The sequence below is a fragment of the Grammomys surdaster genome, unplaced genomic scaffold (assembly GCF_004785775.1).
Source record: "Grammomys surdaster isolate TR1022 unplaced genomic scaffold, NIH_TR_1.0 357, whole genome shotgun sequence".
Classification (NCBI taxonomy): Eukaryota; Metazoa; Chordata; class Mammalia; order Rodentia; family Muridae; genus Grammomys; species Grammomys surdaster.
In genome coordinates this window covers 648,274-675,729 of record NW_021604776.1, presented here as the reverse complement: position 1 = coordinate 675,729, position 27,456 = coordinate 648,274, and the positions used below count along the sequence as shown (strand labels likewise).

The window sequence follows — 27,456 nt, the reverse complement described above, 5'->3', positions numbered from 1 at the left end:
CATGGCAGCTTACAACTGTCTGTAACTTCAGTCCCAAGAGACCCAACACATGAACTTCTGGCCTCCACGGGCACCACACAAAAGGTACATAGACATACACGCAGACAAAACACCCATACACACTCTGTGTGTGTGTGTGTGTGTGTGTGTGTGTGTGTGTGTGTGTACTTTTTAAAGAAATTCAGGCTCCTAGGCTGGAGGCACAGCTCAGCAGTTAAGAACACTTCTTGCTCTTAGAAAGTTTCCAACACCCACGTGGTGGCTCATAACCACCCACAACTCCAGTTCCACAGAATCTAACATCTTCTTCTGACCTCCATGGGCACTAGGCCTCCATGTAGTATAGATACATGCAGGCAAAATGCTGAAAGAGCGGCGGGGGGGGGGGGAGGTAGTATGAAAGTACTCAAGCCAGGAACACCACTCAGTTGGTAAAACGCTTACCTAACATGAAGAAAGCCCTGAGTTCACTCTGCAGTACATTAACAAAGTGCAATGGTACCAGGTGTGGTGGCAAATGCCTTTAAACCTAGCACCTCGGGAGGCAGAGGCAGGTATTTGAGAGCTGGTCTACATAGTAAGTTCCAGGACTGACAGAACTATGTAGAGAGATCTTGTCTCAAACAAAAAAAAATATTAAAATTTTTAAAATTAGAAAAAACAGTCTGGGATAGTACATGCCTATAATCCTGGCACTTGGGAGGTCGATAAAGGAAGATCAGAAATTCAAAGTCTTTCTTGGCTTTATAGTGAGTTCAAGACCATCCTGTTTAGGGAAGGGGGGAGGAAAGGAGGGAAGACAGGAGAGAGAGAAAGAGACAGAGAGAGAGAGACAGACTTGCAAGCTATACCCCAATACCCCAGAACCTCTAAGTCAGAATGGGTATTTTAACTTAGACCCCTTCGTGGAGTCTGAGAGGTAATGCTATGGAAAAGCTGGCAAGTGACAAAGAATTCAGAATCCCATGCCTGCCGTAGGGTGCAGCCTGGCCCTCTGCAGCTTTACTGGTTTCTCCTATCCATAGACCTGGTCCCAGCTGACATCTACATTACTTACACTGTTGCATATGATAGCTAGTTGTTCCTTGTGATTTTTCACATTTAATTTAAATTACTTAAAGGCTAAGGCTGTATCTCATGTGTAAAACAACGGGTACCTGCCACCAAAAACTGGTGGTACCGCTTGTGTCTCCTTTTTAGCCATCCTTTGCTGTGTCTCATCTGTATACTTTCTGGGGCCTCGCCTAAAAACTATTTACACTGATTTCCAGTATCTGGAACATCAATCTCAAATACCAAAAAGCAAAATTTTTAATTAAAAATAAAAATTAAATTACACTAGCCACATTTCAGGGCTCAGGAGCCTCATGCTGCTAATGGCTACTCTTTTTAATAGCACAACTATGGAATCTCTCCGTCAACACAGGAAGCTCTATATTAGCCACTTGTCTGATGAAATCTGTCTTGGCTTTCTCTTGGAATCAACCAGCCATAGTTAAGTCTGCTTAAGTGATTTTAATTCAGAATTCTTCCTATTTTAGGCCTCACCACATTTTACCCTCAATAGGAACCTGGCCCAATGTTTCTACTAAGAACATCGTGAGGAAAACCAAGCACTTAATTATTTTTGTTAATTTATTTGCTTATTATTTATTTATTTCAATTCCAGGGATTGAACCCTGAGGCTTCAGATCTATCTATCTTTCTTTCTTCCTTCCTTCCTTCCTTCCTTCCTTCCTTCCTTCCTTCCTTCCTTTCTTTCTTTCTTTCTTTGAAACAAGATCTCACCATGTACCCAGGCTGCACTTACACTCTTGATCCTCCTGTCAGGATTGCAGGTGTGCACATCACCATGACCTGATCTCAGTTCGTATCTTAAACCTGATAAAAATGTCACATATTTTGGGTTCAGTTGCCTTGGTCGTGGTATCTTGTCACAGCACTAGAACAGTAACTAAGACATCAATTAAGTATGCTAAAAGCAGTTTAGGGTTTCAGATCCTACACAGACAATTTAGGGATGTGATACTTTGCTAATAAAAACATCACAGAACACTAAGAATGATGCCAATAAATCTCAGTGATAAACTTGCCTCACATGCATAAAGTCCTAGGTTCAATCCCTACAGCCACCAAAAGATGAAAGAAGAAATAATACTAAGACTTTAAAAGCTTCCCTACAGCTGTTATTTCTCTGTTGCAGAATATTTGATCACACCGTGAACCCTGAGATTGTGTTAATCACTGAAATAAGCTATTTCTAGTTGTGGTATGGCTCAGCTCTTAGCACACACTTCTAATCCCTCTGTCTGGAATACAGACATACCCTTAGTACACATCTTTAATCCCAAACAATGGTGGTAAAGTGAGTTTATAGAAGGAAGCATCCGTGTTTGAAAGTGATGTCTAATTGAGTGACAAAAGAAAGTGATGAATCAGAGAAAGATTTGACAGAATAGGATATGCCCAACACTCAAGAGAAGAGAGAGGAAAGGGAAGCTACTTAAGAGAGCAGTGGGGAGAAAGAGAGGGAGGGAGGGAGAGGGGAGGGGGAGGGGGAGGAAGAGAGAGAGAGAGGGAGGGAGAGAGGGAGGAAGGGGGAGAGGGAGAGAGAGCTTTATCAGGACAGTTGTAGAGAGACAGGTTTCAGAGAAAGAACAAGCTAGACACAGGTGAAAATAGAATGAGCCAGAGAATGAGAAGGAGCCAGAATATTAGAACAGATGGTTTGAGGCCAAGCAGAGCAATTCAGGAGAAGCTCAGAGAAGTCAAACTGAATCAGTCAGCTTGGAGGAGTTTGAGCCAGAACAGCTGAGTTGAACCAGCCAGTTAGAGATCAGAAAGAACAAAGAAGGGGTGAGCTTAGGCTTAGATTAAATTGTATGGAAGCTAGAACTTCCAGGACTAGGCATAGATTAGCAGATGGAGGTAATAAGCTCCAGAGATAACAATTAATACAGGAAAATAAAAGTTACTTTTACATTGCTCTAACAGTATTTTTCCTAGAAACATAATCTTTTCCTTACATATATGCCCAGATAACCTGATTTTTACATAGACCACCTAGCCTAGTTCTTCTGATAGTGCTTAAAACTATCTGAAATCTACATCTCAGCCAGGTGGTGGGGGGTGCACACCTTTTGTCCCAGCACTCTAGAGACAGAGGCAGGTAGATCTCTGTGAGTTCGAGGCCAGCCTGGTCTACAGAGTTAGTTCCAGGACAGCCAGGACTACACAGAAATCCCTGTATCAAAAAAAAAAAAAAAGGAAAAAGAAAGAGGAGAGAGGAGAGAGAATTATCTCTCTCCAGATGACTCCATTCCCAGCAGAATACATGGAAATATGACTTCCACATGCCTGCCTTCTGGCTTCCTGGGGGTTCTATTTTGTCCCACATGTTTTCAAACATGTAACACATCTTCAGCCTTGGCTCCTCCCATGACAGTGATGTTCTAGTCACCCACACTGTAATAGCAATGTCCTTTGTTGCTTCTGACATCCCTCCGCTTGAAACTCTAAGAGTCACCCAACTAGGTTACCACCACAGAATAGCTCTTTAGGGAGAGTAGCGTGCTCAGATATCATCTGTTATCTCCTTTAGCCAGATCCAAGCCCCGAAATTTCAGCTCCACTTAGCATTGAATCATAAATCATGAAAACCATTTTTCTTCCAATCAAGCATCCCTTGACCAAGGTGTATATTTGAACTCCTTCTCCATTTGGGATTAGTAATTCCCAGTGAGGATGAAATCCAGAGTAGTGAAAAAACCACTGGCCCCATATGGCTAGCCACTGTCCTATTTAGGGCTGGGACTAGGATGAGGGTAGGTGAGATACTCATTCTCACGATTATGCAGTTGTAGACATAAGTGTTTGTTTGTTTGTTTGTTTGTTTGTGCATTGCTGTTTTGCCTTCATCTATGTCTGTGTGAGGGTGTCAGATCTTGGAGTTACAAACAGTTATGAGCTGCCATGTGGATGATGCTGAGAATTGAACCCAGATCCTCTGGAAAAGCAGTCAGTGCTCTCAACCCCCGAGCCAGCCTGACATAAATATAAATATAAATATAAATATAAATATAAATATAAATATAAATATAAATGTAAATATATATATACATATATATATATGTGTATATATATATATATATTTGGGTTATTTGAGGCAGGGTCTGAATATGGAAATCACTATGTACCCCTGGCTGGCCTAGAAATCACTATGTAGATCAGGCTAGCCTCCCAAGCCGTCTACTTCCACCTTCTGGGTTCTGGGATTCAAATCATGAGCCACTCAACTTGGCTTTCTTTGATTTTTTTTTTAAACTTTGCATTCATCATAGATTCTTTTGCTCAAACATCTTTTCAAAATACTGCTGTCTGATGATATTTTTGCCTTTAAGGGTTTTAAAAAAACTTTTACTACTACATTAATTTTTTACATTAGTGCCTAGCTTAATTCCATCTTAGTCCCAAGCTCTAGTCTTGGCAATCAGGTTCCCTTAACCCCTATTCAAACGGAGCCTGATATACCTCTCATGACATCTATCATAAACCTATAGCATCCAATGATTACATTTATGTTGCTCAACACAATTTTATATTCTGTTTAATTTCCACAAACAGTTTCCTAAACAGTTTCCCTTGAAATAGTTGCCATTTAAAAAAAAAAAAAAAAGAAGAAGGACATGTGGTATTAAACTATGTTGGAGACAGGAAAGAAAAAAGAAATGCCAAGTTTGAAAACAGTGCCTATTCAGTTTCTTTCATTATCTTGATGCCAAGCAGCTGGCAACAAAGAGGCTTGGGCAGAAACCACAAGGAACACACCTGTAGACCATAGCAAATTAGCTTTGTGTAGCTAAACATTGCCAGCAAAAACATTGCTTCAGGGGTCCCAAGAGACATTGCCTCCAATATAAGAGGGAATCGGATTCGAGCTGGATAGGCAGATGTTAAGGAAGTGTTAGTGTGTCCTGGATTCCATATTGTCAGGACACAGAGGCAATACAATATCTGGCAATCTTGTGTTTCATAGGTAGAGAGAATTAAGACAGAGCTCAAATTGTCAGTTAAAGGAGCTGACCTGGTTAAAGAGTGGTCTTTTTTCTGTCCAGTTCCAAACAGGTGACCTTCTTGGGACATTATTTCCCATGAGTGCTATTTTTGTGTACCTGAAAACATCGTGGCCTCATTCCCAAAGGGCCTGATTTTCACTTCCTTAGATCCTCCTTTGGACAAGAGTAGTCAAGCTGAGCCTGAAGGACTTTATGCTGAGGGGCTCAGGCCATGTGAGTCAGGACTCTGGTCCTGAATAGCTGTAATGGTCGCCAAGGGACCAATTTTAGTTTGTCACAGATGACTGCACTAGGGGATCCTGGAAGTCCACTCTGACATGTTTGAGATGAGTTTCTGCTTCGGAATTGCTGCTGTTCATTGACAGCACTTGCACCGCAGCTATGCCTTTTCTGTCAGCCAGGATTGCTGAAGAGATGTGAATGCTTAGTCGTAGCTTCATTCCCTCTAAATTTAGACCGTTGCTAAAATTCCAACAACTACCCCTTCTCCCAAGGTCTGATGGCAAATCGTGATACTATCCCACTGAAGGTCCCTCTGGGGAACCAGTGAGTTTACTGCTCTTCCTTACAGAGCATAGATGAAGGATTACCTACAGGGATGTTAGTGCTCTCCACCCCCAAAAGGCTTCATCAGACCATCTTTACCTATCAGAAATGACAGCTTACCCATAGCTGCAGAAATTAAGCATCCTGTCCCGTATACTTCCCCAACCTATATATATACTGTAATCCATCCCCCAAAAGGCCTACAGGTGAGGGTCTTGTGACCCCCCTACCTCTCCACTACAGGATGGGATGTAAACAGTCATCAAAACCAGCTGGGACAATCCTTTGGCAAGGGGACACAACTCCCAAAAGTAGAAGTTACTTGGCTGAGAACATAGTCATGCATACAAACAGACAGCTTCTATATAACTAATTAACTGTCCAATCCACTAAAGTTAATGCGGTTCAACTGTACTGTAGATATGAAATATCTCAGCAGCATTCAAGAGTAAATAGACAAATGTAGAAATGTTGCAGCCTTCTGCCCTTGAGAGCTTCTCGGTGACTTCTCTGACCATCTCATTAGCAGGACTGAATCATAAAGATGCGATCTCAGACTGATATAACAATAGCTTTCAGGAATGGCTTGACACCTACGCCCTTACCCTAGGCAACACCCTTGCCTCCAAGACTTTCTGTGAATGATTTATTACTTAAGCTCCACCTGCCTCTTTAGAGCTGGAGAACGTGAATGCTCCTCCATCCTTGTGGAGAAAGCCTTCACCAATGCATGGCCCCTGACCAGAGCCATTCACATTCCTCTAATACAGAGATTGAAGAGAAATTTTAAAAATTAAGAGCTCCTGTCCCATACTATGCTAAGCAAAAGAAGTAAGTCACAAAAGGGCAAACACACTATGATTCCATTCATGTGAAGTATCTAAAAACATCAAAATTATAGAAACAGAATGTGATGAAACAGGTCTATAATCCCAGAACTTGGGGGGCTGAGGCAGAAGGATTGAGAATTCTAGACTAGTCTGGCCTAATTAGAAAATCTCCCCCCCCTCTCTCTCATTATCTTTAATCTTTTTTTATAGTCCAGTCGTTATCCTCCTCCTGTTCTGCCCTTGGACAATTCCTCATCCCATTCCTCACCCCCACCACCTGGTCTCCAAGAGAATGTTCCCCCCCCCATCCCTACACCCTACCAGGTCTCCCCATTCCCTGGGGCCTCAAGTCTTTTAAGGGTTAGGTGCATCTTCTCTCACCTCCGCTGTATATGTGTTGGGGGCCTTGAACCAGCTAGTGTATGCTGTCTGGTCGGTGGCTCAGTGTCTGAGAGATCTCACGGGTCTGAGTTAGTTGAGACTGCTAGTCTTCCTATGAGGTCACACTCCTCCTTAGTTTCATCCATCATTCCTCTAATTCCTCTAATTCAATCACAGAGGTCCCCAACTTTAGTCTAATGGTTGGATGTAAGTATCTGCATCTGACTCTTTCAGCTACTTGTTTGGCCTTTCGGAGGGCAGCCGTGCTAGGCTCCTGTCTGTAAGCACACCATAGCATCAGTAAGTATGTCAGGCTTTGGAGCCTCCCCTTGAGCTGGATCCCAATTTAGGCCTGTCACTTTACCTCCTTTTCCTCAGGCTCCTCTCCATTTTTGTCCCTGCAGTTCTTTCAGACAGGAACAATTCTGGGTCAGAGTTTTTGATTGGGGGGGGCAACCCCAACCCTCCACTTGATGTCCCATCTTTCTACTGGAGGTGGATTCTACAAGCTCCCTCTCTCCACTGTAGGGCATTTCATCTAAGGTCCCTTCCTTTGAGTCATGAGATTCTCTCACTTCCCAGGTCTCTGGTACTTTTTAAAGGGTCCCCCCACCTCCTACCTCCCAAGGTTGTATATTTCTATTCATTCTGCTGGCCCTCGTGGCTTTACAACTGTTTCTCCCTGCCAATACCTGATCCTGTTCCCCTTTCCCCTTCCCTTCCCCCATCCCACCCAGTTCCCTCCCTCCCTCTGCCCTCTGGTTTCTCCTCCCTCCCAAGTGGGATTGGAGAGGTGGCTCAGAAGTTAAAGGCTAGGCTCACAACCAAAAATATAAGACCCTTTCTCAAAAAAAAAAAAACAAAAACAAAAAACAAAACAAAAACAAAAAAAAACAAAAAACAAAAAAACACATGACTTGGTGATTAAAAGCACTGGCTACTCTTCCTAAGGACTAGGGTTTGATTCTCAACACCCACATGGCAGCTCATCTGTAGCTACAGTACCAGGAGATCCAATGCCCTATTCTGACTTCCATAGGCAGTAGGCAACTTGGAAGAGAAAGTAGTCCATTTGGGGCTCAGGGTTCCAGAGGGTTAGAGCATGGGTGGCATCATGGTAGGAATCATGGCAGCTGGAAGGCAGGCATCATGCTGCAGCAGTAGCTGAGGACTCACACCTCAATCCACAAGCACCAGGCAGGGAGAGCTCCTGAGAATGATTGACCTTTTGAAATCTCAACCCTAACCCCAAGTGACACACCTGTCAGAACAAGGCTACACCTCCTAATCCTTCCCAAACAGTTCTACCAACGGTGGTGGTGGTGGTGGTGGTGGTGGTGGTGGCGGCGGCGGCGGTAGGGAGTATTCAAATATATGAGCCTATGGTATCCATTCTTATTCAGACACCCACAACATAATAAAATAATAAAAAGAAAATTTTAAAACTCATAGAAAGAGAAAATATAAAGATAGCCAAGAGCTGGGGGAAGGACAAGGAGAAATTAGTCTTTAATAGACACCGAGTTGCCATGTGCAGAATAGAAATGCTCCAAAAATCACTTGGACAACAATGGCAGTGTACTTTATGCTAGTGAACTGTGTAGTTTAAAATAATGGTTAAGATGGAGCCACCAAGATGCCACAGAAGCCTAAATAATTGCTTGAGTTCGATCCCCAGAGCGCATATAAAGATGGGGAGAGAGGCCTGACTCCACAAAGTTGTTCCCTGACCTCCACATGCATGGCATAACACATGAAGGCACATATCCATGTGAGGACACACACACAATTAAATATTTTTAAAATTCCTCCTTGTTTTCTATCTCCAGCTCTTGGGTATTTTTTTAAGTGGTGGAGATAGTAAATGAAAAGGAAGTGAGACCAGCTTTATCCCTGTGCCATTGAGCAATCTGCACACTCTTCTGAGGCTCTTGATGAAGAATGTGCTTTATTTGTGTAGTAAAGCACCAGGCAAAGCCCTAGATAGAAAAGCGTAAGTGTTTAAGCAGCCTTGTGAGGTGCCTCACAGCTGTCATCCCAGCAGTGGGGAAGCTGGGGGCAGGAAGACCAGGAGTTGCAGGCCAGCCTGTACTACATCATGAGACCTTGTCTTGAAAGAAAATTAATAAAAGACCAGCCAAAACTAAAAAAGAACCCAAAGTGTAATGATTGAAATGGGTAATGTACATAAATAGCCGGACCAGTTTTTCTCTTGTTCAAAATTCTATTCTATTTGGGAGTAATTTTCTCCCACTTCAAGCTCCCTCATTATATAGGCTTTCATTCAAAATGTTAATTCTTCTTCCTCTTGTAATTTAACCATCCACTAATCATTTCTGGGATGGAAACACATATTCCTAAGCGAAATTCTATTGAAGAGCTGAATTAAGCAGACAGTTTGTTTGTTTCCCTAATTTCTTGTCTAATGGTTAATAGAATTGCCAACGAAGAACTTTTCCAAAGTCTTAAAAAACTATCTGTGGTAATGTTTTTGGGCAAACTAAACTTTTTTGGTCAGACAGAGGTTTAAACCTCAATAAAATGAAGTGTGTGTGTGTGTGTGTGTGTGTGTGTGTGTGTGTGTACTCGCACATAGCCCCCCAAATGATATTTGCAAAAATAAATGGCTAGAATCTCTAAATGCAACGCAACTCATTTTAATTTAAGCACAAAGGAAACTAGACTATAGTCTTGGGTCGTCTAATTGGGAGACCTTAGACAAGTGACTAAGCATAAGCATCTTTTCCCAAAGTTGAGCCTGTTTTTAACACACAGGATGGACACTGGATCAAGAAACAAAAAGAAGATAATGACAGGAAGGTTTTATCTACAGGAGAGAAAAGATACGATACCAAGTCAGACAGACTCTGGCTGACTTTAGCTGTCAACCTGCTCTCTTCCATCCCTGCAATTTAGAGGACTATGTAACCACCATAATTTATGGACTCCTTAGCAAAACAACACTTTTAATGAAGTCAGCAGTGTACGAGATCAGCTAAGATTTTCCAGGGTTTGAAGAGATAAAACAGCAATCAACTCCAAATTAGATCTTATTTAAACACTTTTAAGAGAAAGTCATAAGTCAACTATTTTTCCCTGCATCTAATTGCATACTTTATCCCTCTCAAGAAGAAACTTTGAAGATGGGAAAGTTATAAGTCGCCACTCTCTCCTGTCCTCATAAAATACACTCTGTTCTGGTCTACAGAATGCAATGCATTAAGTGCTATTTAGATCCAAGACCCAGTTCCCCTCCCCTTTCTGTATCCATAATGTTCTCTATGTAAACGTGTCTGTAGTATGCCCTCCCATACCAGGTGTGATTCATTGAGCTCAGTAAAATATGAAAATGTGTTGGAGGTAGAGAGATAGTTGAGCATTTTTGCTCTTGCAGAGGACCTGGGCTTGATCCCTAGCACCCATTTGGTACTTCATAGCCATCCGTAATTTCAATGCCAGAGGAATCTGTCTGCCACAGGCAGCGGGCACAGCTGTGGTGCACATACATACATCCCAGCAAAATACTCATGCGCAGAAAATGAAATAAGTAAATCTAAAAACTTCCAAATGAAAACGTGAGTTCCCTCATTCAAAACCAGAAAATAAGTTGCCTTTATAATATTTAATCTTTTGTGTTTTTTAATTTCCTTATGGCCTTCTCATATCCCCCATATGACCCTTTTGTCCCCAGTTGTCCCCTTCTACTTCCAGTATCCCCCCTTCCATTTTCATTTCACATGGTTTTTTTTTTAATCACCTGTCACCTCCCTTAAAACCCCTTTTGTCCCATCTTATAGGCCCCAGTGTAAGTAATATCCTGACCTCTGTCCACACCCACACTCATTTAACTATCCACATATAAAAATTCCAAATAAACACCCATATGTGGAATTAGAAGCTAAGATCCACAGCCCATCAAGAGTTCCCTGGCCGGGCGGTGGTGGCGCACGCCTTTAATCCCAGCACTTGGGAGGCAGAGACAGGCGGATTTCTGAGTTCGAGAGTTCGAGGCTAGCCTGGTCTACAGAGTGAGTTCCAGAACAGCCAGAACTACACAGAGAAACCCTGTCTCAAAAAACCAAAAAAAAAAAAAACAAAACAAACAAAAAAAAAGAGTTCCCTAGTCTGCTGTAACTTGAAGCTCATTGGGAAAGGCTCTTATCTGGACTCCACTTCATCCTTCCAGGCAGGTGTACAGTGGCATCTGGACATCCTGAGGGAGGAAGCACATTCTTTTCCCCACAACTAACAGGGAATGTTTTCTCTGCTACCTTTACACCCCGAATCCATATACTGTCCTTCTCCTTGCTTCACCCCTCCTGCCCCCTTCCCCATGTTGCCTTTAATTTGTTACTTAAATGTTTACCCAAGCCCTAAAAAAAGAAAAAAATATCACTGTGAACCCAACCAGTATTCTAAGTACCCCTGCCCCCAAGTCTTCAGAACTATTGACATACAATTTCTTCACTCGTGCAGGAGACATGGCTCAGTGTACAGCACTCGATGCTCTTGCAGAGGTCCCGGGTTTGATTCCTAGTATCCACACAGTGGCCCACAGCAACCCATAATTCCAGTTCCAGAGGATCTGATGCCCTCTTCTGACATCTGTGGGTACCAAATACATGGTACACATACATATTCAGACAAAGCATTCATTCATTCATTCATAAATAAATAAATATTTTAAATTTTAAAAAATGAGCCAATCGTTCTCTTTATGAATGTTCTGTGTGTGTGTGAGTGTGTGTGTGTGTGTGTGTGTGTGTGTGAGAGAGAGAGAGAGAGAGAGAGAGAGAGAGAGAGAGAGAGAGAGAGAGAGAGAGATTGTCTGTCTGCCTGTTTATTTGATCAGTTTGGAATTTTTCCTTCTACTTTTTTTGAGACAGGGTCTCATACTGACCTCACACTCACACTCTCTATGTAGCCAAGGCTGGTCTCAAACTCTAGACCCCCTGCTTCTGAGTACTGAGATTACAGGGATGTGACACCAAGCCTGACTCCTTTAGGACATTTTTTTAAATTTGATATCGCATGTCATTATAAGGGGAAAAAAACTTAAACATTAGCATAGCTGTTCTGCAGTTTGTGTTTTACAGGAAGTGACACGTAAGGATGTAACACACGTAAGAAGATAAATATACTGCTTCCTTGCCTGACTAAGGGTTCCTAAAGTGTAAAGACAGTAGCCCCATTCTCTTGAAATCCACACTGTCAGGCCTGTGGCCTGAGACATAGGACTAAAGCACATGCTTAAGGACAAAGGAAGAAGAAAGGGAGTTCTTAAACTTTTTCTTCCTGTGAGAACGTAGGCAAACTGGCCCATTCCTGGGCTGCAGATGTGGATAATGGCACAAATTGAAACAAGGAAAATAAGATAGTTTAGGGGGAGAGTGTCCTCCTAGCATGTGCAAAGATCTCGGTTCAATCTCCAGTAATGAAAAAGAAGTTAAACACAGAATTATCATATGATCCTGCAATTCAATACCCAGGTGTATACACAAGAAGACTGAAAACATGTTCACACGAAATCTTGTCATAAATGTTTATAGCAGCATTCTTTTCAGTAGTTCAAAACTCAAAGCAACCCAAGTTTGCAGCAACTGACAAATGGGTTTTTTTTTTAAGTGATAGAGCCAAACAATGGCACACATTCAGGAGGCAGAAGAATACAGATCTCTGTGATTTCAAGATCAGCCTGATCTGCAGAATTCCAGGACAGTCAGCTCTGTTACAGAGAAAACTTGAAAAGCCAAAGGGGACAGGTGGTTCTGGCTTGTGCTGTGGCATAGATAAACCCTTGAAAATACTATACTTAAGTAGACAAGGTGACTCATACTTGGATCTGGGCCTGGGTGGTAGCTCAGTTGGTCAGCCAGCTAGCTCTTTCACATTCACACCCCCAGGGCCATATTACCAGGACCAGCTCTGCCTTAGTTCCTAGGCGAATTTGGGGATCCACTCTCCCAGAGTGCTGCAGCCGGTGAACAGTGGAGCCAGCTTTGCACGACCCTCAAATATCAATATGACACAGGGCAGCAGCCTAGACCAGGGATGTCCCCATGACCTTTGGTGGTAACATGAGCCACAAACATTGACACAGAGCCCGACATGATCTTCAGTAGCAGCATTAGGCATGGACCTCATCATGGCCTCAGGTGGCAGCAGGCTACTTACATCAGGCTGTTCCCCTCCACCCCACAGTTTCCAGTTCAGCCTCTCCACAGTACACACACCATTCCACGTCTCTTTCTCTCCCATCTCTCCCCCACTTACTTGCTCATCTTAGGGGCACCCGGACCTCTGGGTGTTTTCTGCCCCTACTGCATCACATGACACTGAGTAGGGTGTCTTCTGGGCAGTAGCACACATCTTTAATGGCAGCCCTCAGGAGGTAGAGGTAAGCAGATCTTTTCGAGTTCAAGACCAGCCTGGTCTAGAAAGAGAGACCCTGACTCAAGAAAAAATGAAACATAAAGCCAACAATGTAATAGTAACTGACAAGTATGCAGCTGTAAGCTAAGGAGTTCCAAGGATTGTCAGACATCACCAGAAGCTAGGGAGAGGCATGGAACCCATTTTCTGTCAGAACCAATCCTGTGACACTTTGACTTTGGGCTTCTGATCTGCAGAAATATGATAGAATGAAACGTTTCAAGCCACTTAGTTTGATGATAAATGCTAGAGAGTCCCTGGAGAGCCAATCACTAGCTTGATCTAAAATTTGTTTTTGTTTTAAATGTACAGGTATTTTGCCTGTGTGTATATCAGTATACCATGTGCATGTGCTGCCTGCAGTGGCCAGCAAAGGGCGTCATATCCCCTGCAACTGAAGTTACAGGCATTGTTAGCCACTGTGTGAGTGCTAGGAATCAAACCCCGGTCCTCTTGAAAAGCAGCCATCGATCACTCTTAGCCACAGAGCTATTTCTCCAATACCCCATTCACCAACTTGTATGGAAATAACAAGGTACCAGGCAGAGACAGGTAAATGCCACAGCTCTCTAATAATTTGCTTTGGCAGTTCACACAGAGTAGATCTGACACAATAAATGTGCATGGAGGGATCTGGAAGCAAGGGAAATGGAGAGCTGCTGCCAAAAGGATGGCCTCAGTTACAGTAAATAGACAAACTCTAAAGGGCTGCTGTACAACCTAATTAATGCCTCTGCTTAGCAATATGGCATTCTACGCTCAAAAAAATCTGTTAACAGAGTAGGTTCTGTGGTACATATTTTTTTGTCATAAAACAAATCAGACAAAAACAAAGGGCACAAGGAAACTTTTAGAGGTGTTGAGTATGTCTATTACCTTGATAGTAATGACAGTATCATGGATGTTTGCATGTGTACAACAAACTCATCAAATTATAAACATTCATATGTGTGGTTCTAAGTATGTCAAGTGTGTCTTGTAGAATTGTTTTCAAATTGTTTTGTGGTAGGCTGGAGAGAAGGCTCAACAGTTAAGAGCACTTGCTGGTCTTCCAGAAGACAGAGTTTAGTTACCAACACCGACATCATACCTACCTGAAACTCAAGTCCCAGAGGATCTGACATCCTTGTATGCCTTCCTCAGGCTCCTGCACACATGTGGCTAGCATGGATGGAGACATACACACACACACACACGTATGGATGCACATACCATGTACATATAAATGTAATTTTAATTTTGTTAAATTGTATTTTTAATGATGGTTTTTAAATACTTTAATCTTTTTTGTAACCCACCACCCACCACATGTAGTGGAAAAGAAAGAATACAGGGGAAGTGGATCTGCTTAGAAAGCTGTTTTGGAGTAATTCTCATCTGTGTTGTCTGGAAATCAACAGTTTAGTTCACAGGCTAACTGGCAGCAGCAGCTTGATCCACTCACAAACACCTCATGGATACACTGGCAGTCCAGTTCAGTAGAGTCGGGTTAGCAACAGCGGTGACATGACCTAGCAGAGACAGCCAGGCCTCAGCTTCAGCTCCAGTCAGCAGGACAGACCAGGAGGGACACCAGGAGAAATTCTCAGTTGTGCCTCACATCAGGGAAACGAAGATCAGCAAAGACTCGAGACCCACAAGCATTGCACAGCTAGCTGTACCAGCAAGTCAACCTCTGTCTCAGTCACTCTGTCCAGTCCTATTTATAACATATGTCTTAGGGTTTTACTGCTGTGAACAGACACCATGACCAAGGCAACTCTTACAAGGACAACATTTAATTGGGGCTGGCTTACAGGTTCAGAGGTTCAGTCCATTATCATCAAGATGAGAACATGGCAGCATTCAGGCAGGCATGGTGCAGGAGGAGCTGAGAGTTCTACATCTTCATCTGAAGACTGCTAGGAGAATACTGGCTTCCAGGCAGCTAGGATGAGGATTTTAAAGCCCATACTCACAGTGACACACCTACTCCAACAAGGCCACATCTTCTAATAGTGGCACTCTCTGGGCCAAGCATATACAAACCATCACACCCTCCAAACATTACGTGTCTTCCATGTGCCTTGCCTCAGCACAGGTCTTGCCTCACAGCATGTGTATCTCATCAGCCTGAGTCCTTGGAATCAGCAACAAACTGTAGTACTCAGAAGATTTTTGGTGTGTTTCTTTCTATGGCGTCCCAACAAATGTAGTTCAACTACACAATGCAAGGCAGACCAAGACATGTGTGTCATTAGAAAAGAATCTTTCATCACATGTCCTTTCATTTGCTTGCTTTAGCAGAACACCATCCAACCAACTTTCCAAAGAGCCCTTAAGTTTCCACTTCTTATAAATAAAAGTAGAATAAACCTTTTTTTTTTTTTGAGACGGGGTCTCAATATGCAACTCTGAAGGAACTGGAATTCATGCAAACCAGGATGGCCTCAAACTCACAGACATTTTTTTCCCACCTCTGCCAATGGAGTTCTAGAAGAAAAATCAATCCTTTTTTACCTGTTTAGTGAAACATGTGTGGTGGTACATGGTTGTTATCCCAGTACCTGGGACACTGAGGCAGTAGGGTCATGAGCTTGAGACCAACCTGCACTGTACACAGTGAGAGAACCACAAAAAACAACCAAACGAGAACAAATTCAATTAGCACAGTTTTGTATTTCCAGAAGAGGGTGCTGTTCCCGACCTTGGTAGCCAGACCGATGTTCTATTTGAAGTACATCTTGACGTGACTGGACCCATATAAACAATTTATGGCACCACTCTGATTGCCTCTGATACAACAGTTTTTATTTTACTCTCTCAGGCCTAGGGCTTGACACTCCAGCCTCCCTTGTGCTAAGTAAGCACTCCTACATGAGCTATATCCCTAGGCCCACCATGTCTGAATGTCAAAATTCATGTATTTCTTTTTTACTCCAACACAAAACCTTCTCTAATTGCTTCTTTTTTTTTTTTTTTTTTTTTTTTTTTGCTTCATCTCCTGTCCTGACCTGTCAAAGCAGGCTCTGGAGGAAAACAAGCATCATGCCTCTTTCCTTGCTTCTGGTGGTAGCTGCCAGCCCTTACACTCCTTGGCTTGTCCCTGAATACAGTTCTCTACCTCCATCTTTACACGGCCATTGCTTTGCTGTCTTCTCCTTTTCGATCTCTTAAAAAGACATTATCATTGGATTGAAAGCCCAACCTAAATCCAAAATAATCTCACTCTAGCATTTCATCAGTATCGGGAACTAGGTCTTGGGTTTGGGTTGGGAGTAAGGCTAGGACACCATTCAACCCACTATCATCATCCTCAGACTGAGACCGTTGGGATTAAGATTGTTTTGTCTATTATTTACCCCAAGTGCCTAGAATAGTATGTCCTAATGATACTGTCTTAAACATAAGAGAGTGCTCAGTGGGCTTGCTGAGTCAATGGGTAGGTGGACTGTTAGTGGCTGCTAGGATGAAGCATATTGTCTTGGTGTAGGCCAGAATTAGAACGTATGCATTAAGGACTCATGGAATTATAGAAACTTGATCATTACTCCAGGTCGAACTCAAAACTACAGTGTACAGCCCTCAGTGAAAAGCAGTGCAGGAACGGATATAGCACTGCACACCTCTACTCCCAGCACTGAGGAGGCTGGGGCAGGAAGTGGGCCAGAAGGCTAGACTAGGCCATATAGTGAAATGCTATCCCAAAGCAGTGGAGGTGGGGTGACACGGGACACCTCATGGCTTCACAGCCACATAATTTAAATTTAAAAACAAAACAACAACAGAAAGAAAAGCCCCCAAACAAAACAAAACAAAACAAAACAAAACAAAACAAAAATGTTTCACAAATCCTTGCAAATACATCCCAGATGAAGCATCTTCGGTCTTCAGAGAGTTGTTAGGTAAACTTGGCGGAAACCCCAGCTGTCACAGGGAGGATTCCCAGCCCTCTCTCCAATTTCTACAAATTACTAAGTCTACTTCATGATCCTAATTTGTCATCTTCCATGTGGTCTTGATTTCTTCCCTTGCCAATAATCAGGCCAGTTCCCAGTGGTTGTGCAAGAGTCCCCCAGCCCTCTTCGCAGTGTGAGTACGCACTGTGGAGGATTTTGCTGAAGTTCTGGGATTTACATAGTGTACCTACATTCTCCCCATGGCCTGATCCCTCCATTTTCTTCTCATTCAATTTTCCCTTTCCTCTTCCACCATGGTGTAAAAGCATGAATCCTTTCTTTGTCTCATGCTAAGCAGTTCTGTTCATAGTTAGCTACCACCATCGCCACCGCCACACACACACACACACACACACACACACACAGCGTCTATCTTACCTTCTATTCTGAACAGGCTTAAAGGAGAGAGAGGGGAGGAGGGAGAAAGGAAGGGAAGAAGAGGAAGGGAAAGGGGGAGAGAAGGAGGAGAGGAAAGAAATGAAGGAAGAAAGAATGGAAGGAAAGAGAGGGGGAAGGGACCGCTGGGGAGAGGGCAAAGCAAAGGAATTAGAAAGAAGACAGGAGAAGAGAAGAATTAGGAACTTCTAGGAGGAACACTCATACCAGCCCATCAAAAGAATATGATTTTTCCCTGTCTTTCATTAATGATAGTCTAAAATTTGAAGGTCTCTGGGTAGGAAGTGAATGAACTTCAGCAACAGCTCCTGGGCCACTTGCTTCCCTTGGCTTTCTTACAAGAGTGGAGCAAGTCTCTTCTCAAGTTTACATTTCATTTGAATCGCAATTTTAAATCGCAAGTTTACATTTCATTTGATTTCCCCACCTCACCCCCGCCACTGCCTTTCCTATTGTCTTTTCTTGGCGAGCTCTCCCTGGCTCTGCTCGCCTGCTGTACACTGTGTACGAACCGCAGAGCTGCCTGCGATGTGTAACTAACTGTGCCTTTTGTTTGTTCCCACAATCAGCTCCAAAACAGCTGTTGAATGCTCGTCCTTGGATCTGGCGTCTTCTTTCAGAGACCTGGAACGGCAGGCAGCATCTTCTGCTTTTCATTTTCTTAAAGAAAAGAGAGATTTAAAAAAAAAACAAAGAAAAGGAAAAAGAACAGGCCAGGAGCTGTGTAGGTGCTAGTTAATGACTTACTTCCGCCCTTTTCCTTCATCAACAAAGTTTATACTTCAACAGCCGCAGGGTTGCAGGGTTCCGGTTAAGTTTCTGACCTAAGAGGAATTTCATAAGCCACAGAGGGGAGTCCAGATGAGCCAGCCTGGGGGGAGTGCCATTTGACACAGTGGAGAGAAAAGCACGAACAATTGTCAAAGTCCTGTAGTGGCCCCAGCTCCAGTAGGCCTCATCTGTTGAAAAGTCTAACATTTAAGTGTCATTGGCCATTTAGGTATGAATTGGCCAGTGAATTTTGCTTTAGGGAGCTTTTCTTATGAAAACTTGGCATTGAGTGATGGACCCATTTAGTACCTTGTGGTATGAAAAAGCACTCAAGAAAATCAAGACAAAGTGTCCTTTTCTGGACACGAGCTATTGCTTAGTGTGGAATCATTGCTTCAAGGCTAACAGCTAATCAAACCAGCCATTATTAAATGTCACAAGCTGTGTTTAAATTGCTCTTTGACCACTGGGTTTTCTCACCACAGCTCTCCACGGGGGTCATCTAAAGAGAGCTTTGGAGGAGGGAGCCCACTAGTAACGTGAATCCAAGGCCACATGTTTTGCTCCAGCTGTCCAATGAAGCCTATGGAGGGGTTTTCAACGTGCAGCCTGGATCAGAGTCACTGCCTCATGAACATCACAGCCACAGACAAGCCTTGAAACCAACACGTAATGTGTGGGGCACGCACAGTCTCATGGGTTCCTGCTTGCTGTAAGTCAGCCCACTTTTGTAACTGCGTTTTAAGTAGAGTTTCAGTCCCTTCTTGTTGGAGAGACTTAGCCCATCACAAACCATCTTTGGCAAGCTTCATGGTCACTTCTGTGCAGCGAGTCTCCTTCTCTTCCCTCCCCCTCTTCCCTCTCCTCCCTTCCCCTCCCCTCCTCATCCTTCCACAGTCCAAATCTCCCCACCCACACCCTGGAGACGTAAACCTAGTGTTCAGTCCACACCATCTCTTTGAGACCAAAGTCCACCAAAGGTAGATCAGACTAGCAAAAAAGTCTGGTGATCAGACTAGATCACCAAAGCAGTAACTTCTTAAACTAATACATCTTCATCTGTTTAAATAAATTATGGTACTGCCTGTCTCACCTCGGCCCTACAGAAAATATGAGCCTGAAATGGAAACTCTCAAAAAAAAAAAAAATGGTCCCCAGCTCTATACTCTATACTAAGCTAATAATGGCTACATCCTTGATTGTCGTCTTCCCTGACACCACACAGCTAGGCTCTTGTTTTTCCCTGTTCATTCATCTAATCTGTAACCGCATAGCTTGCATTCCCCAGCTTCTCCCTACACCCAAGGCATTCTTCCTATTCTATGCTCTTCTTGCCTCCCACCTTAATATGACCATTGCCTCTCACCTACATTGACCTCACTTCCGTCCTTGCTACTTTTGAGCCCGTTTCACACCCAGCAGCCAGTGGAATTTTAAAAATTCTTTTGTGTCCTTTTGTTTTGCTCAAAACAGGTTCTACCTGAATACCCAATCTAGCCTCAAACTTAATTCTCATGACCTCTGCCCCCCCCCCAAGGTTGAGGTTCCAGATGTGCTGGAGGGCTCTGTAAAGAAGTGGATTATGGACCACTTTTCTCTTGAACGCCTTTCAATAGCTTCTCATCTCCCATCTAACAAAATCCAACTATTAGCCATGGCCTAAAAAGGCCTCCCTGGCTGTTGTGGTTTGTATCAAAACCATGCATTGCCCATGCCTCTCTTTCTGCCTCTCCCAGGGACTGGCTGGCTGTCCCTGTCTTGAGCAAGCTGCCCCACTCAGGGCTGCTCTCTCAGCCTGAAATACCCTCTCTCTGGTACCTTACATGGCCAGAGCCTTCATTTATTTTATTCTGTCTCCCTCCACAGGATTTGAAATTCCATGGAGAAAAGAATTTCACCTTATTTACAATTGTACTCATAGCCATAAGAGCATACCTGACACTCTATAGTAAAACATGAAATATCTGATGTTTCATTGTAAGCTGTGGTGATTTGAATAAGATTGACACCCACAAGCTCATATATTTGAATGCTTAGACCCCAATTGAGAAGCTGTCCATGAAGGATTAGGAGGCATGACATTGTTGAAGTAGGCATGGCCTTCTTGGAGCACGTGTGTTGCCAGGCCCAGTCTCTGTTTGTCTTTCTGTCTCTCTGTGTCTCTGTCCTCCCCCCACCACAAACTCCCTGCCCGATGAGCAGGATATAAAGCTCTCAGCTATTTCTCCAGCCTGCCACCATGCTTCTCGACATGATGATGATGATGATGATGATGATGATGATGATGATGATGATTATGATTATGATAGACCAAGCCTCTCCAAGCAAGCCCCCAATTAAATGCTTTCCTTTATAAGAGTAGCCTTGGTTGTGGTGTTTCTTCACAGCAATGGAATACTGTCTAAGAGAGAGGTCAGCTGAGCTAGCTCTCCAGCTGACAACAAATATTTGTATCACTAAATGAAGAACTGGGAATGGAGCAGGGGAATACATTGGAGCAATTCAGTTTGGAGGCAGCTTCTCTCTGAGTGACCAGGGTTGACTAGTTTTCCCTTACACATCCACTGTGTCTATGAGCTGCTGCTGACATATTTATCCCCACATCACTCTCAGAATGTATGCTGATTTTCTAATCCAGTCATAAGTACAAGAACCAGAAATTAACTTGAGCTAAGTTAGCCCAAACAAGAATTCCTTACCGTATAGTAGAGACTTAGATACCCTGTCCTCTGTTCATCTCAGCTGTTTCCTTCTCTATAGATCAGTTTTCTGTACCCTCTCGTCATCCCCCCAACACAAGCGTGCACACACGCACATACAAACACACACACACAAGTACAGCTGCATGTGTGATAATTCTGAACTGTTACATCTCTGCTGCGCGCATGTTCTAATAGATTCTGATTCTTGTGTCCTCCTGGATGTCTTAGGATTCATGAATTCCTAGAAAATGTAAAGTATTAAACTGGTCCTAAAGGAGAGAAAAAGGAGAAAAGGAAAAGTATTTGAATCTGTTCAAGGAAAGAATAAATATATATTAAGCATCAAAGCACGATGCATTATTTCTAAAAGAATTGCATTAAGAATAACCACATATTTCTGGATATGGTGGTACATGCCTTGGGTCCTAAAACTCCTAGGACGCGGAAAAGGGAGGATCTTTGTGAGTTCAAGTCCAGCCTGCTCTACATAATGAATTCCAGGGCAGCCAAGCTACAAACTGAGACCCTGTATCAGAAGAAGAAGGAGGAGGAAGAGGAGGAGGAGGAAGAAGCATCTATTTATTAGTCCTGAAGTTGCTGTCTTTTCAAGCCAAATGACTCAGCCACAAGGAGGTTCTTTTGTTACCTGATCAATCTCACTCTGTTGTTGACACAGAAAACTCAGATGATTACAATGTTTAGTTGAGAGTAGCCTGTTTCCCTGTCCTTATGCTCAACTTCATGAAATGTTATCTGCCCACGGATGTTTGACTCTGTAGAAAAAGAGCCATCCATATATTTTGAATTTTAAAAAGTGGTTGAATTTTGGGTGTGAGGTTTTAAGTTTTTGTGGAATGATGTCATGTAAGTTACAACAATGAGCATGTTCAGAAAAAAAGTAGATAGGAAAAAATATGTATTGTGGTTAACATTCTGACTTTAGGGACTGGAGAGATGGCTCAGTGGTTAACACCATTGGCTGCTCTTCCAGAAGACCTGAGTTCAATTCCCAGTACCTACACGGCAGCTCACAACTGCTGTGACTCCATGCCCTCTTCGGGCCTCTAACAGCACCAGATATACACACACCAATGCACAAACACACATGCAGGCAAAACACCCATACATGTAAAATAATATGCATTTTCAAACTCTGGCTTTGTAGCCTGATGTTTCAAACTTTGGTTTCTGCCTCTTAATGGGCTCTATACAGTTTGATTATTTTTTTATTATAAAATTGGGATGTTAGCATTCCTTATATGAGGGCTCTAGAGAAGTCAGACTCACCAACATAGAAAGTAGAACAGAGCCTGAGATGGCTCAGCAGGACAAGGTGCTGGCTGCTGTGCACGACGACACGACTTCAATCCCTAGGTCCCACAAAGTAGAAGAAGAGATCTGACTCCCCCAAGCTGTACTCTGACCTTCACACATGCCCCGTGGCACCTGCATGCATGTGTACACACGAATAAACAAGTATAACCTTTAAAAAAGGAAATGAGAGATGTATCTTCCAGGGCAGTTAGTTAAAGTGCAGAGTGGCATTTTCACAAGATGAAGTGTCCAGGAGATGGATGATGGTAGTGGCACACAGCAATGTGGATCTATTTAAAGAAGGTGAATATTTAATGACTGAGCAATAAATTCAACCACAATTTTTTTAATGGAAAAAATTACTTGGATTTGGGACACTCCAAAACAGAAGCCATCTGTCTGGCTTTCTGTTCATTCATTTTGTTTTGTGTTGTGTTGAGACTATCTCACCGTATAGCACAGAATGGCTTCAAGCTAAGCACCCTCCTGTCTCGTCCTCCTTAATGCTGGGATTATAGGCATACACCACCACCCTAGCCTAAAGTTGGTCTTCTAAATAGTCTAATACATAATAGCACTTTCTTTGATAAATTCAACAAATGTAATAGATTCTGATCGACTCTATTAAGATTCTAAACTTAACAAAAGGAAACAGATTCAATGGCAAAACATAAAAATGAAACCTTTTCTAAATTATTTCCAAAGAAATTATTTTCAAAAAATTTCTCCAAACATGCATCTTGCCTTAAAAAGTCAATTTTCATTTTGCCATCTTGCTATTCAGTTTCCTCAATCCTTGGAGAAAAGAACTTTAGAGCGCATCTAAAGGATCAGCCAAGAAGCTCTGGGTTCCAGAGTAACATTGCTATTGTGTCTACATGTCGTGACGCATAGGCAAGTAGTTAAGAAATGGCTCCTACCTAGCAAGCCTTCAGAGGAACAGCCCATGTCACGTAAACATACTCTAAATGTGGTGGCTTGGGTCAGAGGGGACAGAGGAAGGAAGAAAAGAATTCGGAAGGGAAGAGAAGGGGGAGGAGGAAGGAGAAGGAAGGGAAGGGAAGGAAAAGCCTTTGCCTGGGGCTGGGAATGCGGTTCACTAGCAGAGAGAGTGCTTGCCTAACAAGCAAAAAGTCCCCAGCACCGGAAACGAATAAAAAAGAGGAGAGGGGGCATACATGCACTTGTGTGCGTGCGCGCGCGCGCGCGCGCACACACACACACACACACACACAGGAGGCTGTATATACACAGAAGCCACAGTTGGAGGGCTGCAGCCACAAGCAAAGGAGAGAGGTGCTGATTGCCACCCGGAAGTTAAACAAGGTCAAACAAGGACTCTACTGAAGTTCCCAGCCCAGCAGCACCTCCCCTCCCAACTTCCCAACAGAGGAGATTCCTGTCCTTTGAAGCCAACTAACAAAAGTAAAGACAAAAGCTGTCCTTACTCCCTTGTACGTACTTTTTCATATGTCCTGCTCCACATTTTTTATTGATTTCTCCATTTTCCATGTTCTTCATTGCAAAGAAAGTTTCTGTGGCCTCTCTTCTCCCTCCACCTCTACTTTTCTAGAGGTAATACTTCTTTTTGAGGTGACTCTTTCCTGACCCCCATCAGTCCCCAAATCAACAGGCCATTTTTTTTTTCTGTTTCCACCTGCCCTCGGGTTAAATACAAATGCCTGTTATGTTAACAGAAAAGAAGAAAATGAGAATGGAACTGCAAGAAAGTTTGCCTAATTTGTAAAATAAAATGAGTTTCGATTCCAGCAGCTTATGTATTACTCTTGTGAGGACTGGGTTTACATCGATCATCTTTTTTTTTTTTTCCTGGCAGTCAAGTGTGGAATATGGCAGAGTGAGAAATGTAATTGTGTAGACATAAAAAATTGCGTCTCGATACCCATCATCGGGACACTTTTCTCAAGATGCTATCTCGGTGTCCTTCAGAGCAATAACGATACCAATTGAGAACGTAACAGAAGCAACTTAAGTGTTATGCCTCGTTTACTTCTGGTCTAATGTGCTTGAGAGCAGGGCTATTGCTCATGACATAAAGTTCTGTCAGAAAGACTGGAAACACTTCAAGACCATTAAAATAAAATGCCCGCCATTCCTGCTGTTCAAATATTCCTCAGCTTCTAATTTAAGGCACCAACACCTAAGAATGTAATTGTGTTATTCTCTCTGATAGCTGGAATCTATCTAAGCCAAATGCCTAGGAATTATGGACTATTGGGGCTACAGGAGTCCAGAAGACAAATGAGGTGGGCAAAACGTGTTATTTTGTACTGGCTCATTCAACATTTGGACTCTGTTTCCATTTATGTGTTAAAATGCATTCAAAGACTAAAGTGTCTGAAGTGTCTTTCCTTGGCTCAATTGAAGAAGAGGTTGGGGAAATGGACAAACCGCCTGAAGATCGAAACTTAGGAGAGAGAGGGAGAAGACAGAAAGACTAACACACCTCTGCTCAGAATTATTTTCCACACTACACTTTCTAATTGTCCTTTAAAAAAAAATCTGGGAGTTATCACCTTAGTGAAGCAGTCCACCTTGCAACTCAAACTTCTCACCCTGAGTAGTCAGGGGAAGCATGCAGGAGAGGGTGTGCTGGATCAGAAAAGGGCAATTTTAAAAGCAAATGCCCGGACAACGTGACACCTGCCCCCTTCACACGGGGAAAACCATTTCTGTTTAATGCCTGCCTCAGGAGAGATACATTTGAGATTCAGGTACCCCATAAGCGCATCAGGACTTTGACTGGGACATGGTGCCAATTCAAAGTGTCACATAGTAGGAAAATGGGGAGAAATCTCGACTCAGTTTCTGTTCTTTAATAGAAAGCAATACTATAGTTTAAATTAGCAAGGCGCTGCTGAACCCTTATTTAAAATGTGTTTGCAATGACATCCCAAGAAAGGAATTTTTTTCTTGTTTAATTGCACTGTCAGTGTGGAGCGCTTTCACTTAAAACCATTCTGAGGTAGACCTTTTAATAGAAAGTGACAATTTAAATTGCCATGATAGCAGCAGAAATGGTGCTTAAAGTCATTACTAAACTGATGTCGCAGTTGGCTCCAGACCAGTTTGTTAAAGCTGAAGAAAAGGTGTTGGGGGAAGGGGGGGGAAGGGACCGACCTGGTGAACCATTAATTCCTTTTGTATCCATTGTAAGAACATCAGCTGTGATGAAGTCATCTGGCTCCCAGTGGATGTAATATACATTTCTATTGAATTCCACATTATTCCACTCTAACGTTTACCCTGATTAATGCTGACTACTGGGGAACTGCTTCAGTCACAAGCACTTAGTTCTCTGCAGTGACTTTGTTTTCTTGTCTTCGCTCCCAGGGTCCAAGGAGAGGAGCTGGGGCTTCCATTTGCTGACCGGAGCTCCAGTGCCTTTCTTTACTCTTCCTAGAATTAGTCATACTCTCCTGGCATTCACTGCAGGTGATTCTTACTAGCTTACCGGGAGTGCCATCTGCACACTGAATGAGTCCTGAGACCCTAGGTGAAGGGCACCGAAGGGAGGCCACTGGTCAAACAGCATCGGGGTGGGGGGGGCAGTGGCTGGAATACTGCTTCTGTGAACCTGGACAACAGCTCACGAGTGAGTCAAGGTTGAATCTGGAACACTGGGGGTACAGGAAGGATGCCACAGACATTTGGCAAGATGGATGAGGGACAGACAAGCCCAGAAGTTGGAGCCCATCCAGGCATGTTTGCAGTCTCTCACACATTTGTTTTGAAATTGTCTGTGAAACATACTCCCTTAAGAGGATATTAATCACTTGATTTTCTAGAGATTACAGGTAACTTAGCTTATAGGATTGCCCTTTTAAAACTCTACTGCAAGTAACTGAGAGACAGGTCAGTCCATAGAAAAACTGGACTGGAGAGATGGCTCGGTGGTTAAGAACACTGACTGCTCTTCCAGAGGTCCTGAGTTCAATTCCTAGCAACCACATGGTGGCTCATAACCATCTGTAATGGGATCTGATGCCCTCTTCTGGTGTGTCTGAAGACAGCTACAGTGTATACATATACATAAAGTAAATAAATAAATAAATAAATAAATAAATAAAAAATCTTCCGGGCATAGGATCACACTTGTAACCTCAGTGCTGAAGAGGCAGAGACAGAACAATCCACGAGTCTCACTGGCCAGCCAGTCTAACTGCTGAGCTCCACAGGCCAGTGAGGTACTGTCTTCAAAAAGGTATTGTTCCCCAGGATGACACACTTGGACACACATGAATACATTTAAAAACTATACACTGCAGCTAATGTTGCATGAGAGCCTGGGGAAGGAGGAATGCAAGTTTAAGGGCAGATTAAACTACGTGGTGAGCTCCAGCCTGAATCACATGCTGAGATCCTTTATAAGAATAAATATATATAAATATACACTACACATATTTTTATTATGAAATAATTACCTCCAAGAGCCAACAATGGTAACTGGGCTTAGTTTAGGGAAGCATACTTTGTGATTTAAATTTAAAACCAACTGACAGGGCTGGTGAGATGACTCAGCAGGTAAAGGCACATGCACATGTGCATACAATGCACATAAACACACACACGTCATTCCATGTGCATGCATAATAATACTGGGTTTTTTTGGTTGGTTGGTTGGTTGGTTGGTTGGTTGGTTGGTTGGTTGGTTGGTTGGTTTTTTCAAGATGGGGTTTCTCTGTGGAGCCCTGGCTGCCCTGAAATTTGCTCTGAAGACCAGTGAGAAAGATCTATCTGCCTCTGCCTCCCAAGTGATGAGATTAAAGATGTGCACTAGCCTGCCTTGGAAAGGTTTCTTTACAAGATGATTTAAATGTTCTAAACTTGACCATTGAGAAAATACACACAAACAAATAAAACATTGAATTGTACTCTCTAAATGGGTGAAATGTTTCAATGTTTCAATTGTGTTTCCTTTTGGCTCTTCATTTTTTTCTTCTTGTACTAAGGAATGAACTCAGGGTTCTGCGTGTGCAGGGCAATAGCTCAGCCACTGGGCGCTCTCTCTCTCTCTCTCTCTCTCTCTCTCTCTCTCTCTCTCTCTCTC

General features: G+C 43.0%; 1 protein-coding gene across 1 annotated transcript in view; it reads left to right on the top strand.

The window, feature by feature from the left end:
• LOC114631303 (transcription factor SPT20 homolog) overlaps positions 1-27,456 on the top strand; it is a 44,733-nt gene that overhangs the window by 12,076 nt on the left and 5,201 nt on the right. The window lies entirely within an intron of this gene.